Here is a 17,226-nt window from a genome sequence, read left to right on the forward strand (position 1 = left end):
CCATTCTTCTTCTGTTCCCGTAAACCCAAAGGTCACTGTTATCGTAGAAGCAAAATACTGCAGGTGCTGGAAATTTGGGGCAGAATTTTGCGTTGCTCATGTGTGAAATTGCGCGAGAAGAAGATGGCCGTGCATCCCAACGTCTTCATAGACTGGTCGCGGTATTTTGGTCATGAGTGCGAGTGTGAATCAGATGCACACGACAATTAGGAACCACAGTGGAAGGATTAAAACTCCAATTGACCTGGATTTTACGTTGCCGGTGCAATTTTTCTATCAGTGCGCAGGCAGCGCGGGCAGGCGGACAAACTGTTTTTGTCAATTAGTCATCCAAAGGATAAAAGGGAGCAGGAGCAAAGGCAGGCTGAGTTGGTTATTGAGAGTTTGGGGTGGGCTTAGACGAGATTACTGTGAATGTTTCCACTGTTCTGAGGTCTGTACACCTTGTTTGGAGTTTTCTGGACATTTCAGTCTTACGACATCTCTCTGAGATTTCCAACACTTTGGGAACCCTCAGTGCATGGGTCAGCCCTGTTATATTACTCTTTGGTAATATGTCCTTACTCTTTGCTTCGTAATCCAGAATGGTCTGATGGTGGGATTCTGAAGAACACCACTCTCTAACTTAAAGAAAAACTGATTATTGAATAATGATTAATTAATATTGAGTTTGCACACTCCACAGAACTATAACTAGTAATCAAGTAATCTGTATTAAAGTAATAACTAACTTAAACTACACGTGCTGCTCCTATCTAATATTAACTATGCTGTGATCTACCTCTCTTACACTCTACTGTCTAGAAACCCCTGGTTAGAAGTACCCAAGATCCCCTGAGTTCTCATATTTATACTGGGAACTAGTGGTGCCCTCTAGTGGTTGTGTTATACTGAGATGTAATAATTAACCCTTTACTTGTCTACATATATACATATCATTACAAGTCCATTTGCAACTCTGCAGACAGGTCTTGTATGTTCAGCAGGGAGCACCTGCCCTGAGGAGGAAGACAGGGGTCAAAGAGGGAGGAGGCCAAGTTGTCATAGGCATCACCTCAGAGGAGAGGTGCAAGCACAAGGTGTTCAGGGCTAGTAGGGAGGGCAAAGAGGACATCCCCGCCGAGGATGCCACCATCCAGCTGCTTGGGTGTATAGGCAGCAATCCAACTACCTCTACACGACAGAGATCCATTGTCACAGGAGGCTCCAGCTTTCAAGAAAAGCTGTCACGTCCATTTGCCAGATGATTGGGCCGGAGATAGTGCAGGTGGATAACCAATGCCCGTGGCTGTCAAATTCACAGTGGCACTTAACTTCAATCTTTCTGGGGGCGGGGGGGGGGGGGGGGGGGGGGGGGGGGGTGGAATGTGGCCATCCAGGCGCCAAGCGGATGCCTTTGTCAATAGGAAGGGGTTTCACTCCATGAATGCTCAAATAGTGTCCAATCACTGGACCCAGATTCTATAGGTTTGTGTGAGATAATCTGGCCGCTCCCATGATGCCTACATCCTGAGACGCTCCTAGGCGCCAAGGCAGTTTACGGCTTCAGCTTGCTTTGACGGCTGGTTGCTGGGTGACAGGGGATCCCTTGAAAAAATGGCTGATGACATCACTCGGGCACCCGAGGTCAGTGGCAGAGGAGCGATGCCATCGCTGCCATGTCTCCACAAACTGGAGAGGATAATAGGCCTGCTGAAAATGAGTTTCTGATGGCTGGACCTACTAGGGGTGGCCTGCAATATCCCCCAGAATGAGTGCCACTCGTAGAATTCCTGCAGCGCAGAAGGAAGCGATTCAACCCATTGAGTCTACACAAACCCTCTGAAAGAGCACCATACCTAGGCCCACTCCCCACCCTATCTCCCTAACCCAGTCACCCCATCTAACCTGCACATCTTTGGACACTAAGGCACAATTGATCATGGCCAATCCACCTAACCTGCACAACTTTGGAATCATCATCATTGTCTGCTGTGCTCTGTATAATTTTACTCTCTCCAGAGGAGAAACCACTGGACCAGGTTCACTTGCCTCAGCCAAGGAATCCAATGAAAACTCAGATGCCGAGCCCAGGCAGGCAAAATGGAGGGGATGAAGAGGCTGAAATGAGGAACATTCAAGGAGGCAGGGACACCACAAAGGCCTTGATTCAGCATCCTTCAACTAGGCTGCAAAGGCCTGCCTTCTGTCTGTGACCAAGGGCACCACCTCCTTCCCAAACATTTTACACAAATCCATGCCATGAACCCAATGTCACATCACTGCCTCAATAATAAGCTTTGCTGCCCCAAATGTCTTTCACCAGGCACTGATTCCCCGTGTATCCCGCTAGACATACAGAAAATTGCCGCTTGATTGACGACTCCCGAGGCTCACCTTCTGCCTCGGACTCATCATGGTCCTGGTCTCCAGCAGCCCTCCGACTGGGCACTCCTTACCTCCACCATCTACTCCAGCAAGTGTGATGTGCCCTCACCACTGTGCACAACCAACTGAGCTGACGCTCTGTTGCCCACTCAAGTGCCAGTATCTGTGCTGTGAGTGCCTGCCCTGGTCGTCCCTTCCTGGCTGGCTCAGGAGGATCTGAGGAAGGAAAACAATCAGTCTGAACTATTAGTCAGATCACACCATCACTGTCCATGATATACAGCCAGGTGCGAGTTATATCAATGGCATCATGGTGGCTTAGTGATTGGTGAATCACTGGACACAGTTTCTCCAAAGTCCTTATGAGGGAATGAAAAGATCCTACATTCTTTTCACGCTCCGCCCGTCCTGCTTCTGCCCACTGGGCTCTTACCTTCCTCAGAGACTCCAACCTCTCCGGACCTGGAGACTTTCCTCTTCTCTCGCACTCAAGCGTTAGGTCCCCCAGCTGGCGAGGATTGCCAGGTTCGCCACCAGTCGCATTACTAGGGCTGCGTTTCTCTGTCAGTGCAAAGCTCAGTTCAGTACTTAACCCTCCACCTCCAGCACCATACCATACTGACCCCTATCCCATTACTTCACCCCTGCGACCCCTGGGGACGTTCCCAACACTGCTGCACACCTGAGCTTTTGATGGACCCAGGGTATCAGAACTTCTCCCAGCGGTAATATACACGGGAAGAGGTGTGTTCTGAGATTCCTAATTCCTACACCCATGAGCGCAACTCGGGATGGGAACCTTTCCTCAGTTCTCCACACTGGACCATGCCAATTCAGAACTCACCTCTGCTGAGCAGAGGAGAACATTGAACTTTTTCCGGAATTATATCCACCTGTGCCGGGTCAGGTCGTGCCAGCTGATCTCAGCTGCCAACTCTGCCCGGACCGTCTTGGTGAGTTGGGTGGCCTCCTCCTTCAATCCCTTAGCATAAGGATGTCCCTCCTGGCAAACTCTGCCTCCACAATGACACACTGACAGTCATCCGAGAATCTGCGGGCTGGCTGCCTACCTGATGTGCCCTCCCATCTGGAGTGTTTTCCGGGTGTTGCTGCTGCCATGATGCAGACCACCCTCTGACCCTTGTCTTCAGCAGTCTCTGGCAGCCACCTTTAAACTCCCCGCCATTGGACCTGGCGCCCACCACGCCCCCACCCCCATCCGGACATGCTTCACGCTGACCGTCCACTTAAGAAGCCAGCCAGCATGATATTCGGCTCTTTCATTGATCTTCCGTAGAACCGGAAAACGCGGGCCATGCCAGGTCGCGCAGGTCGTGTGTAAAACCCTCATCCTGTAATAGAAACAGAAAGTGCAGGAAACACTCAGCGGGTCAGGTGGCACCCGTGGAGCAAGAAATTGAGTTGAAGGCCGGGGTCTACCGGCCGTGTTGCACCCAAAAAGCAGTGCGGAACGGCGCTACGCAACCGGTAGATGCTGGGAGATCCACTTCCGGGATCTACCCGGCTTGCCTCACCTCACGAGATCTAATGGATCCCGCGAAACGCCATGATGTGAATCCCACCCATTATGGGTGGGATCACTTTCTGGAAAATCTGCATATTAGAGTGAGATGCTAGTCTCATTCTAATATGCGCACCCCAGGTTTAACCAAGGCGTTGGATCTGAGCCCCTCACCTTGGACATCTCGGGAGAGCACCGTTCAATGCTGGCCCTCACAAAGGGAGACCAGGCGGAACAGCACATGTGGGTTCTCCCAAGGGATCGGAGGCACCCAGGTGCATGCCCTCTGGGCAGGGTAGTATCCTGGCACTGCTGGTGCCACCTGGGCACCCTGGCACTGCCAGCTTGGCAGTGCAACCTGGGTAGCAGCCAGGCATTTTTGCATGGCGGTGATCGGGCTGCGGGATGCCCTGTACAGGTGTGGAGGGAAGGAGGGGGCGGAGACCCCTTATAGTGAATTAGGGCTTTGAGGGGTTCGGGGGTCTCGGCAGGGGCTTGGGAGATTGGGACGCCATTTAACGGATCTCTCGCTGCACTGAGGAGTTGAGGCGGGCAGGGCTTCTCAGTTCCGAAAGCGTGGCCTCGTCAGGGAGTTCCCTGCTGAGGCCCCCGATCTACCCGCATCGCCGTTAGTCCCGGCTAATCTCACGCTATGGGACTCTGGGGAGTCTGGGAGATTGCGCCCCAATGTTTTGAATCCAATATGACTTCTTCAGAACAGTTATTGATTGTGCTGGCATCATCACCATACAGCATCGTTGCATTTCATGTCCCATACTCCAGAGTATAGTTCATGGACCACTGATGGTCTGTGGAGGTCCTGCCGGTGGTCCACGGGCAGCTGCAAAATGCAAAATGCACAACCTCACAATGAGGCCAAACGACAGAATAGGCTGGAGTCCTCATCCCATCACTTGCATGATGGTCACACAACCAGACCGGCTCCCACACGTGCAGCAAAAGCTGACATAAGCAATAACAATGTTTTATAAGCAAGGTTCATGTTAATGTTGATATTGTTTCATTAATATCGATGTAAACTGAATATTAGTTTCTCAGAAGATTAGAATAATGATGTTATAACTCATATTAAAATGTTACAAATAAACATGCTCTCATGTAATAGTAATGTTTATGATATAAAAATATCTGTACTTCTGTTTCTGTCATGAATTATCAATACACTTATGATATTTAATAAAATTATTGCACATAAATGTATTAAAAATCAGTAAAATATTTATAGTTCCCAATAATTCCCATTAAGTGTGATGAGGTTTGTGGTAGTCTGTGTAGGGGTATTACTGTACCTGGTAATGCTGGAACACCATTGGTAGATATTGTATGTTTCCTATTGGTCAAGCTGTATGGTAGCTCCGCCCTGCAGGTGGGGTATAAGAGCCCGTGCTGCCCCAGCAGCCTTCATTCTGTACCTGAGCTGCTGGGGAAACACCTAGCTTATTAAAGCCTTCAGTTGGACGACAACCTCGCTTTAGTGGTCATTGATTGTGCATCAATTTAATAAGCTATATTTAAAAGGATGGATCTCCGAATCAAGCCAGAGTGTCTGCAACTCAGCCCCCACGTGGCGAACTCAGCGGCAATCTTCAAGCACTGGCTGGCGTGTTTTAAAGGATATCTCGGAACGGCCGAAAACACACCCACGGTTGAACAGAAAATGCAAGTCCTGCACTCGAGGATGAGCCCGGAAATTTACACCCTCATCGAGGACGCGGAAGACTTCGATGCAGCAATAGAGCTGCTAAAAGGACATTATATTCGTCCGGTAAACCAGGTCTATGCCCGACATCTGCTAGCAACGAGGTGACAAATCCCTGGGGAATCGCTGGAAGAATTCTACCATGCGCTCCTGGTGTTGGGGAGAAACTGCAGCTGCCCGCAAGTTTCGGCGTGCGACCACACAGAACTCTTGATCCGGAATGCTTTCGTTGCACGTATGCTGTCCTCCCAAATCCGGCAGCGATTGCTGGAAAAAGACACGCTAGGCCTCAAGGAGGCATGGGCCCTTGCAGGCTCCCTGGATGTGGCCTCCAGAAACGCCCGCGCTTACGTTGCCGACCGCGCGGCAGCCCCCTGGGCAGCGTGGAACCCCTCCACAGCCGACCCCAAGACATACCCTATCCCCCCACAAGCTTGTGCTGCAAGGCGGCCTGGCAACCCCGGGGGGCCCCGCTGCTACTTTTGCGGGCAGGCCAAGCACCCCCGGCAGCGCTGCCCGGCCCGCGCAAACACCTGCAAGGGATACGGTAAAAAGGGCCACTTCGTGGTGGTATGCCAGGCCCGTGCGGTCGCCGCGGTCTCCGGCGGCGAATGTGGACCACCACCACAAACCTCTCCTCTGTCCCCGTGCAGCCAGCAGGCGCCGCCATCTTCCTACTCCAGGGCCACATGCGGCCCCCGGGCGCCGCCATCTTGTCCTGCACACCACATTCGATGGATGGGCGCCGCCATTTTGTGCTCCCCGAGCCATGTGCGACCAATGGGAGCCGCCATCTTGGATGGACCCGAGGACCCCAGCTCGGCTGACCGCACACCGCCCGAAGAGAACACTCACCTGCTGAGATTAGCCTCGGCGACCCTGGATCAGTCCTGGCCTCGAACACTCAACTGCTACAACAACAGTACTAATCAACGGGCACGAGACGTCCTGCTTAATCGACTCTGGGAGCACGGAGAGCTTCATACACCTCGACACGGTAAGGCGCAGTTCTCTCTCCGTCCACCCCGTTAATCAAAAAATCTCCCTGGCCTCCGGTTCCCACTCAGTAGAGATAAAGGGGTTTTGTGTAGCAAACCTCACAGTCCAGGGAAGGGAGTTTAAAAATTACCGGCTCTACGTCCTTCCCCACCTATGCGTGGCCACACTCCTAGGTTTAGACTTCCAGTGTAATCTCCAAAGTCTAACTTTCAAATTCGGCGGCCCTATAACCCCCCCCCCCCCCCTCACTGTCTGCGGCCTCGCGACCCTCAAGGTCGATCCGCCTTCCCTGTTTGCGAACCTCACCCCGGATTGTAAACCCGTCGCCACCAGGAGCAGACGGTAGTGTCCAGGACCGGATCTTTATTAGGTCAGAGGTCCAAAGGCTACTGAGGGAAGAAGTCATTGAAGCTAGCAACAGTCCCTGGAGAGCTCAAGTAGTGGTGGTAAAGACCGGGGAGAAGCATAGGATGGTCATCGACTACAGTCAGACCATCAACAGGTTTACGCAGCTGGACGCGTACCCTCTCCCCCTCATATCCGACCTGGTAAACAGGATCGCGCATTACAAGGTCTTCCCACGGTGGATCTTAAGTCCGCCTACTACCAGCTCCCCATCCGCACTAGTAGACCGCATATACACTGCCTTCGAGGCAGATGGGCGGCTCTATCACTTCTTAAGGGTTCCCTTCGGTGTCACCAACGGGGTCTCGGTCTTCCAGCGTGAGATGGACCGAATGGTTGACCGGTACGGTTTACGGGCAACATTCCCGTATCTCGATAATGTCACCAACTGCGGTCACGACCAGCAGGACCACGACGCCAACGTCCGAAAATTCCTCCAGACCACAAAGATCCTTAACCTTACATATAACAAGGATAAATGCGTGTTTAGCACCGACCGCCTCGCCATCCTCGGCTACATAGTGCGAAATGGAGTTATAGGCGCTGACCCTGAACGCATGCGCCCCCTTATTGAGTTCCCCCTCCCTCACTGCTCCAAGGCCCTGAAGCGCTGCCTAGGGTTTTTCTCTTACTATGCCCAGTGGGTCCCCAACTATGCGGACAAGGCCCGTCCCCTGATCCAATCCACAGCTTTTCCCCTGTCGATAGAGGCTCGCCAGGCCTTCAACCGCATCAAAGCAGTCATTGCAAAGGCCACGATGCACGCCATCGACGAGTCCCTCCTCTTCCAGGTCGAGAGCGACGCGTCTGACGTAGCTCTGGCGGCCACCCTCAACCAAGCGGGCAGACCCGTGGCCTTCTTCTCACGTACCCTCCATGCTTCCGAAATCCGCCACTCCCCAGTCGAAAAGGAGGCCCAGGACATAGTAGAAGCTGTGCGACATTGGAGGCATTACCTGGCCGGCAGGAGATTCACTCTCTTCACTGACCAACGGTCGGTTGCTTTCATGTTCGATAATGCACAGCGGGGCAAGATAAAAAACGATAAGATCTTGCGGTGGAGGATCGAACTCTCCACCTACAACTACGAGATCTTGTATCGTCCCGGGAAGCTAAACGAGCCTCCTGATGCCCTGTCCCGCAGCACATGTGCCAACGCACAAGTGGACCGCCTCCGAGCCCTGCATGAGGACCTCTGCCACCCGGGGGTCACTCGTTCTTCCATTTTATCAAGACCCGCAACCTGCCCTACTCCATCGAGGCGGCCAGAGAAAGCACACCTGATAAAGGCTTCCCGTCCCTTTGAACGCCTCAGCATGGACTTCAAAGGCCCCCTCCCCTCCACCGACCGCAACACGTACTTCCTGAACGTGATTGACAAGTACTCCCGGTCCCCATTCGCCATCCCCTGCCCCGACATGACCGCAACCACCGTCATCAAGGCCCTCCATAGCATCTTTGCACTGTTCGGGTTCCCCGCTTACATACATAGCCATAGGGGGTCCTCCTTTATGAGCGACAAACTGTGTCAATTCCTGCTCAGCAAGGGCATCGCCTCGAGCAGGACGACCAGTTACAACCCCTGGGGTAACGGACAGGTAGAGAGGGAGAATGGAACGGTCTGGAAGACCGTCCTACTGGCCCTATGGTCCAGGAATCTCCCAGTCTCCCGCTGGCAGGAAGTCCTCCCGGATGCCCGCCACTCCATCCGGTCACTGCTTTGTACCACAACCAACCAAACACCTCACGAACGTCTCCTTGTCTTCCCCAGGAAGTCCTCCTCTGGGACCTCGCTCCCAACCTGGCTGGCAGCTCCCGGACCCATCCTGCTCTGAAAACACGTGCGGGCACACAAGTCGGACCCATTGGTTGAGAGGGTCCAGCTTTTCCACGCTAACCCCCAGTATGCCTACGTGGCGTACCCCGACAGCCGACAAGATACGGTCTCCCTACGAGACCTGGCGCCCGCCGGAGCCCCACGCACACCCCAGCCACCAGTCCCACCTTCCCTCCGACCAGTGCACCTTACAGGAGAATCGGTCCTTCCGCCGGTCCCGTCTAGGCCACCCCACCCACCGACACACCCCGCAGACGCTCCCTTCCCAGGTCAACCGTTTTCCCCACCAGCGCCGTCTCGGGGGGTGTCGAAGCTGCCACAGAGATCGAGGCCACGCTCCCGGAGTCACAGACACCCGAGCCTCCACCGGAGTCACCACCGAAGCTTCGACGATCACAGAGGACGACCAGGACCCCCGATCGACTGATTGCTTCATTTTAAAGTGTATAGTTAATTATGAATCATAAATTGTAAATAGTAAATAGAATTGTAAATAGTTACAAAACACTGTACGGAGGTATTATGGTACCTCCATAACTATCATTTCTACCACGTTACCATGTTGTAATATCAGGCCACCAGCCCCGCCGGACTCTTTTTTAACAAGGGGTGAATGTGGTAGTCTGTGTAGAGGTATTACGGTTCCTGGTAATGCTGGAACACCATTGGTAGATATTGTATGTTTCCTATTGGTCAAGCTGTATGGTAGCTCCGCCCTGCAGGCGGGGTATAAGAGCCCGTGCCGCCCCAATAGCCTTCATTCTGTACCTGAGCTACTGGGGGTAACATCTAGCTTATTAAAGACTTCAGTTGGACTACAACCTCGCTTTAGTGGTCATTGATCGTGCATCAAGGTTTTTGCAGTAACAAGAGAAAGTGGGTGGAGTAGGAGTGGTAGGTGGGGGACTGGGAGGGAGGCAGGGGGGGCGTTTTGCCTGGTCTAAGTAGTCAAAAGAAATTGAATACCACTGCCATGTTCTGTGATTTCTCACATGCCCGGCCCCTGTCTGTCTCCCAATTTGGTAGATCGCAGTAAAAGATTCAGTCACGGTGAGAAGTTTGTGTTGTTGGTCTGCCATGGTGATACAGGTAGATTTGTGACGGGAACCAGCACTGATGCAAGAGGCAAGTTGGCCTGCTTGGTTGGCCTTTACTAGTAGTTACCATTTCTGTGATATAACTGTGATAACAAGCTACCAACTTCAGGTCCACTGCTCCTCACGTGGAAAGTATAGGCATATCTGATGGCTTAAATTATGCTGTTCAACGCCTCACACTTCTACGAGATGAGTAACTGGATTGTCCGGTCCCCCAGCCACATGTTTCTCGGCGGTGCGCCATCCTCTGGTGGTGGGATTCACTGTTCCCTCCGCTTGTCAATGGGACTTGCCATTGAAGCCACCCCAAGCCACTGTGTAACCCGTGGGCTGGGGTATGCTGCCGGCGGGAACAGAGGATCCCAAGGCCGGAGAATTTTGGCCCACATCTTAGTTTTCATTGTTTGATTTTAAGTTCTCATCCTTTGATTCAAATTCCTTCATGGCTTTACTCCTTCCCTATCTTTGAAACCTGTTCCAGTGCTAGAACAATCCAAGAGCTTTGCATTCCATCTGCCATCTACAAGGCGTTCCGTATAGCACAGTTTGCACAGTGGTTAGCACTGCTGTTTCACAGCTCCAGGGTTTCAGGTTCGATTCCCGACATGGGTTACTGTCTGTGCGGAATCCGCACGTTCCCCCGTGTCTGCATGGGTTTCTCCCACAGTCCAAAGGGGCTCTTTAGCACAGGGCTAAATCGCTGGCTCTGAAGGCAGGCCAGCAGCACGGTTCAATTCCTGTACCAGCCTCCCCGAACAGGCACCGGAATGTGGCGACTCGGGGCTTTTCACAGTAACTTCATTTGAAGCCTACTTGTGACAATAAGCGATTTTCATTTTCATTTCATTTCAAGATGTGCAGGTTAGGTGGATTGGCCATGCTAAATTGCCCTTAGTGTCCAAAAAGGTTAGGTGGGGTTACTGAGTTACGGAGATAGGGTGGAGGTGTGGGCTTAAGTAGGGTGCTCTTTCCAATGGCCAGTGCAGTCTCAATGGGCCAAAAGGCCTCCTTCTGCACTGTAAATTCTATGATTCCTCCAATTCTGGCCTCTTCTCTATCCCCAATTTTATTTTATGTTCTTTCATGGGATGTGGGTGTTGCTGGCTGGGCCAGCATTTCTTGTCATCCCATTTTCCCCCCTAAGAAGGTGGTGGTGAGCCGTCTTCTTGAACAGCTGCAGTCCATGTGGTGTAGGTACACCCACAGTGCTGTTAGGGAGGGAGTTCCAGGATATTGACACAGCAACAGTGAAGGAACGGCAATATATTTCCAATTCAAGATGGCGTGTAGCTTGGGGGAACTTGCAGGTGGTGATGTTCCCATCCTTCTGCTGCCCTTGCCCTTCTAGGTGGTAGAGGTTGCAGGTTTGGAAGGTATTGTCGAACAAACCTTGGTGAGTTGCTGCAGTACAGCGTGTAGATGGTTAACACTGCTGCCACTGTGCATTGGTGATGGAGGGAATGAATCTTTCCAATTAAGGGACAATTTAGCGTGGCTAAGCAACCTACCTTGCACGCCTTTGGGTAGTGTGGTTAGATCCATGCAGACAGGGTAAAAATGTGCAAACTCCACACGGACAGTGACGCGGGATCGAACCCGGGTTCTCGGCGCCGTGAGGCAGAAGTGCAAACCACTGCGCCACCCTGCCGCCCTTCAGGGAGTGAATGTTGATGGCGGTGGATAGCGTGCCATCAAGCAAGCTGCTTTGCCTGTATGGTATTGAGTTTCTTGAGTATTGTTGGAGCTGCACTGATCCAGGCAAGTGGAGGGTATTCCATCACACTTCTGATTGTGCCTTGTAGATGGTGGACAGGCTATGGAGAGTCAGAATGTGAGTTACTCACCACAGAATTTCCAGCCTCTGACCTGCTTTTGTAGCCACAGTATCTATACGGCAAGTCCCGTTTTGTCTCTGGTCGATGTTAATCACGAGGACGTTGATAGTGGAGGATTCAGCGATGGCAATACCATTGAATGTCATGGGGAGATGATTAGATCCTCTCTTATGTCGTTCCACTGTTGACCACCGTCTAGGCTCCAACACCTGAAATTCATTTTCAACATCTAGCCAGCGGCTGGTTTAGCACAGGGCTAAATAGCTGGCTTTTAAAGCAGACCAAGGCAGGCCAGCAGCCCGGTTCAATACCCGTACCAGCCTCCCCGAACAGGCGCCGGAATGTGGCGACTAGGGGCTTTTCACAGTAACTTCATTTGAAGCCTACTTGTGACAATAAGCGATTTTCATTTTTAAATTCTTTTTCTGCCTCTCAATATCTCTCCCCTCCTTCAAGATGGTCCCTACATTTGATCACCAGTTCTAATTTCTCCTTCTTTGGCTTAGTGTTTGTCTTTTAACATTTTTATGAAACACCTTGCTTCATTAAAGCTGTTATCGAAATGTTGGTTATTTTTATAATTAAATGGTATACTATATGAAACTGCATTATTGAAGTCTACTGTTGGCTTTGTCAAGAATTATAAAGCAGAGTGTCATTGCCAGAGCACTAGAAGCATTTTGTAACCATTGCCTCAGCATCAAAAAGCGCAAGTTAAAAAATAACTAGAAGCAGGAGCTGCTCCCTGTCAGAATTGCTGAAGAATGGCCTGGAATTATTTTCCACCTCTGCAGCCTAAAATAGCCCAAACAGATGAAAAAAGACAAACAGGTGGGGCTTCAAAATTGCCATATTAAGGATTGACACGTGCTCCTTTATTGATTGGGTGTAGAATGTGACACTCATCAGGAGTTGTGCGGGAGTTGTACTTGATCAGTAAGATCGAAGGCCGACAGGTTGCCATGTCAATGGTTACGAGCCCCACCTCCCTCCAAAATCTGCCAATAGAAGGGACCTTTGTGGGATGGCCAATCAGCTGCAGAGAGCCCACTGAGGTAAAAAGCAAATTACTACGGATGCTGGAATTTGAACAAAATGGTGGAAAATCTCAGCAGTTCTGACAGCATCTGTGGAGAGGGAATGGAGCTAACATTTTGAGTCTGGAAGACTCATTGTAAGAGCTACAGAGAACTGGAAATAGGATGAGATTTATACTGTGTTGGGGGGGGGAGGAGGAGCTGTAAGGGCCGGATACAGGGTCAGTGATAGTTGGAGGCTCGGGAGAGATTGACAAAATGTTGTGGACAAAAAGACAAAGGGGATTAAATGGTGGTGATCATGGCTAAGGTGTGGGTTGACAGTGACACATTAAGAGCTCAGAATGAGAAAGCTCACTAGCTTTTCATTTTTTTGAAATTAACTATTTCATAGGGTGTGGGCAGCACAAGGAAATCAACATCTGTTGCCCATTCCTAAGTGCCCTTGAACTGAGTGGCTTGCCATGCCATTTCAGAGGGCAGTTAAGAGTCAATCACATTGCTGTGTGTCATGAGTGACGTGTAGGCCAGACCAGGTAAGGCTGGCAGATTTCCTTCCCAGTGGACATTCGTGAATCAGATGAGGGGCTGAATTCACCGCTTTGCGAAGCCGGCAGGGAAATCGCAATCTAGCGCCGAATAGCGTGCAATGGAAAAAACGCAATTTACGATATCGAAGTTTGCGCCTTGCGGTGGGTCCATGTAAAACTGTCATTTGCATGGATTTAAATATCATTTGTGGCTTGGACATTTCCTTCTCCAATGCCCCGCGATCCTCCGTCCTCCTTAGGTGGACATCTCACAGGCGCAATTTGGTTCAAGCATTTACAAACTGGAACTGGGTGCCACAGCTGCTGAGAGGGAGCAAGAGGCTAGAAAAACTCTGAAAAGCCATCAAAGATAGTCGGACTTGCTGGATGGGGGGGGTGGCTGCCGAGGGCAGTAGCGGGGAATGGCCTGACTCACCATTGCTGCAGCATGTGATTTAAATGCACCCCTTCAGTGTTACAAACAGGCTCCTGACTGCTCACAGTGCTGAGTGCTGCCTGTGTCCTTTAAATGCTCAGAAGGCCTCTAGTCATCTATGAGTCCGCTCTGGACACCCTCATACCCCAACCATATCATCAAGGTGCTGGTCGTGGCGAAGCTCAGTCAGGAGCCCACCAGGTGTTGGCACTCCTCAGAAGCACAGCCCCACTCCAGAGGAATCAGGGGAGCAGCAGAGCTCATCCTGATCAGAGTACACCTGCCACACAGCCTGAGGAACCGTCCCTGGTTCTCCGCTCCTCTCAGGACAGAGGCCTCACCAGTGACCCCCTCCCCTCAGGATCACCAACTGTCTGATCCTGGTGAGGCTGGCTGCGCTGACTACCTCTGCCACCACCTCTGAAGCGGTGTGCAGGAGGGTGGGCTTGAGTCTGCGGCCCACCATGGGGAAGAGGATGTCCCTCCTATCCTCATTGGCATCGCGCAGTGAATCCACCTCAGACCACTGAACTCAGGGGGCAGGTCTTCTCTGAACCAGCTTCGTGGCTGCAGTGAGTGTATGGTGAGTGGAGTGCTTAGAAACATCTCCAGCTGTCAGGCGCTTTCGAGCTAATTCCGGCTCCAGCGGTTACAACGCCCGCTGGGCAGGGAATTGCTTTCAATTTGCGCCGGCAGAGTGCTGGCCAATTTGTATGTCCTGAATCGCGGAACGGATAGCGCCCCCAACGGAATTGCGAGTCGCATGCTATTCTGTCCTGGCGAGAACACTGAGGGCGCAATCTAGCAGCGGACTTGATGAGGCTGGCAAATCTCGCAAGATTTACGAAGCTCGTTACACTCGTGAAATTTAGGATCGTGCAGGTGCCCTGTCCATATGAGGTAGGCTGCGGAGGGCTCGAGGACCCCCTGATTGCCACGCTGGGGCATTTGGTGGTCCAGAAATCAGGGTGCCATTTAAAAATGGTGCCCCGATCTCTTCCTGCACTGGTGAGCTGAGCTCATTCGTGCGGGAAATGAGCCTAAGTGCAGCCTCAACGGAGCGTTCCCCCCCCATGTCCAGAAATGAAGCAGAGTGCCGTTTAATAGCAGAGTCATTCTCGACACTGCAAGTGCCAGGAAGCACTAGGTTAAACACACCCAAAATGGGGCTGTTTCATTTCTGTTAAACCATGCCCATCGTCTCCCAAATGGAGAATTTTGGCCAAGCTTTTACAACAATCAATGATAGTTTCATGGTCACCATTACTGAGACCAGCTTTTCAATTCCAGGTTTTTTATTAATTGAATTTAAACCTGTTAAATTCAGAGATTCAGAATAAAGAGATTTGAACCTGTGATACCAGTGCATGAGCCTGGGCGTCAGCATCACTAATCCAATGACATTACCATTTTACTACATTCTTCCCCCCGGCCCCCCAAATAACGCAATGATTACTGACATTGCAGCCGGCCACATGTGACGCTAATGGCACCATGCTGTTTAGGGTTAGGAAAAGGAGTTGGAGTTAGTGGTTTGGGCTAAGATCATGGTGTTAGGATCATTGGCACGGGTCTATGGTTCTAGTTATAAGTTAATGGATAAGGTTAATGGTTAGGGGTCAGGATTAAAGTTACAGCCACTATTACCAACACTCTTGTCACTAGACTTGTCCTTAGCTCTTTCCCATTGCTACCGTGGAAGTTTGTATTGAGGGCTTGAAGCAGTTCAGACTGCACACCCTCTCATCTTCATTCTTTAGATTTGGAATACCAGGGCCGGGATTCTCCAAAATCGCGGCAAAGTGTTGACGCCGGCGTCAACGGCCCCCGACCGGCGGCGTGTCGACAGTGCGCGCGACTGGCACCGAATCTCCGGTCGCCGGAGAATGGCGTCTCGGCGTCGGGCCCGATCGCGGGCACTCTCCGCCCCCGCGCCGATTGCGATTTCGGCCCGGAGGCCTGGAGAATCCCGCCCCAGAACTTTGAGATGAATGGAAAGAACTGTGTTCGTTCAAAATTCCAAAACGTGAGAAAGATTTAGTTCCACAGAGAGAATTCTATGTCATGCAATACAATTAAGAAGGATATGGCATCATGATGGAGGTTAATTGGAATCGCTTGACCACATTTGTTGTGGGAATCAAACAGCTATTCGACTATCATGTTCCTCACTCCCCAACTGACCAGATGACACTCAAGAGTTTCAACTCAAGGACTTTATTCAAGCTCTAGCAGGGGAACTAAACATCCACCAAGTGGCATGCCAGCTCCTCAAACAAAGAAAATACAGGGCAATTATACTTTTGTTTATCTTCCAAGTAATTAACATGTACCAATCAAAAAAAATACATTTATTTAGGAATAATCTATATCCATTCGCAGCTAGTAATTAGGATTACGTAATGTATAGAATATGTGTATAATTAACTAATCACAATTTGGGCACGTATACTAACTATAATATCACCAAGCACATATTTGTCTTTGCTTAGACAGAAGACAAAAAAATATGCCTGACCAATGGTGAATGAAATGAAAATCGCTTATTATCACAAGTAGGCGTCAAATGAAGTTACTGTGAAAAGCCCCTAGTCGCCACATTCTGACGTCTGTTCGGGGAGGCTGGTACGGGAATTGAGCCATGCTGCTGGCCTTCCTCGGTCTGCTTTAAAAGCCAGCTCTTTAGCCCTGTGTTAAACCAGCCCCAATGTATCATATATGGTGTACCATACTCCCTTTCTATTGTCCTGTGTGTTAGTGAACACACATGACCTGCATCTGCATAATGATCAATTGAATGTTTGTGTGTGTGCTGTGCAATTACAGCCTCCTTGTAATTGATATAGCAATGGTCTTTGAATGCTGTCTACAGGCAGTCTCAGCTGAAACAACTGCAGCAGAATTCTCCGTCGGCGGGATCCTCCGGTCTGACGACAACACACCCACGGTCTTCCCGACTGTGTTGGTTGGCCACAATGGGGAACCCCGTTGGACAAGTGCGGCAAGAGAATCCCGCTGCCGGCGGAGGCGTGCCGCGCTGGAAAGCGCATTTGGTGGAACAGAGAATCCCACCCTTGGTTTATCATCACTAGTCTAACGTCTTTGAGAATTTAGCAGCTTGTGTGATTTTTAGCTAATTGTTAACTAATCAATTTAAATAGCTCATCATTCCTGAACTGGTCAAATTAAGTTTTGAAATAAAAACCTTTCAAATGTGTTTAATCTGTCCTATTATTGTCAATCTGAGGTGACACTTGACAAAGTAAATGGGGTTATTTCTCATGCAGCAAAGTTTATGTGGATTACAGATATGTGGGCAAACTCACTGGAAAATCTGTTTTACACTGAAGTCCTTGCTGGGCTTGCTAAGGAGATCTGAATGAGAACTAATTGGAGGTGAAGCCCATACTTTACATCAATGATTAACTTATTTTGGCCCAT

General features: G+C 50.7%; 1 protein-coding gene across 1 annotated transcript in view; it reads left to right on the plus strand.

Moving 5' to 3' along the window:
• Positions 1-17,226, plus strand: part of LOC140418391 (glycoprotein endo-alpha-1,2-mannosidase-like protein) — a 92,173-nt gene that overhangs the window by 43,538 nt on the left and 31,409 nt on the right. The gene's annotated exons all lie outside the window — the stretch shown is intronic.

Source organism: Scyliorhinus torazame, chromosome 1, assembly GCF_047496885.1.
Source record: "Scyliorhinus torazame isolate Kashiwa2021f chromosome 1, sScyTor2.1, whole genome shotgun sequence".
NCBI lineage: Eukaryota > Metazoa > Chordata > Chondrichthyes > Carcharhiniformes > Scyliorhinidae > Scyliorhinus > Scyliorhinus torazame.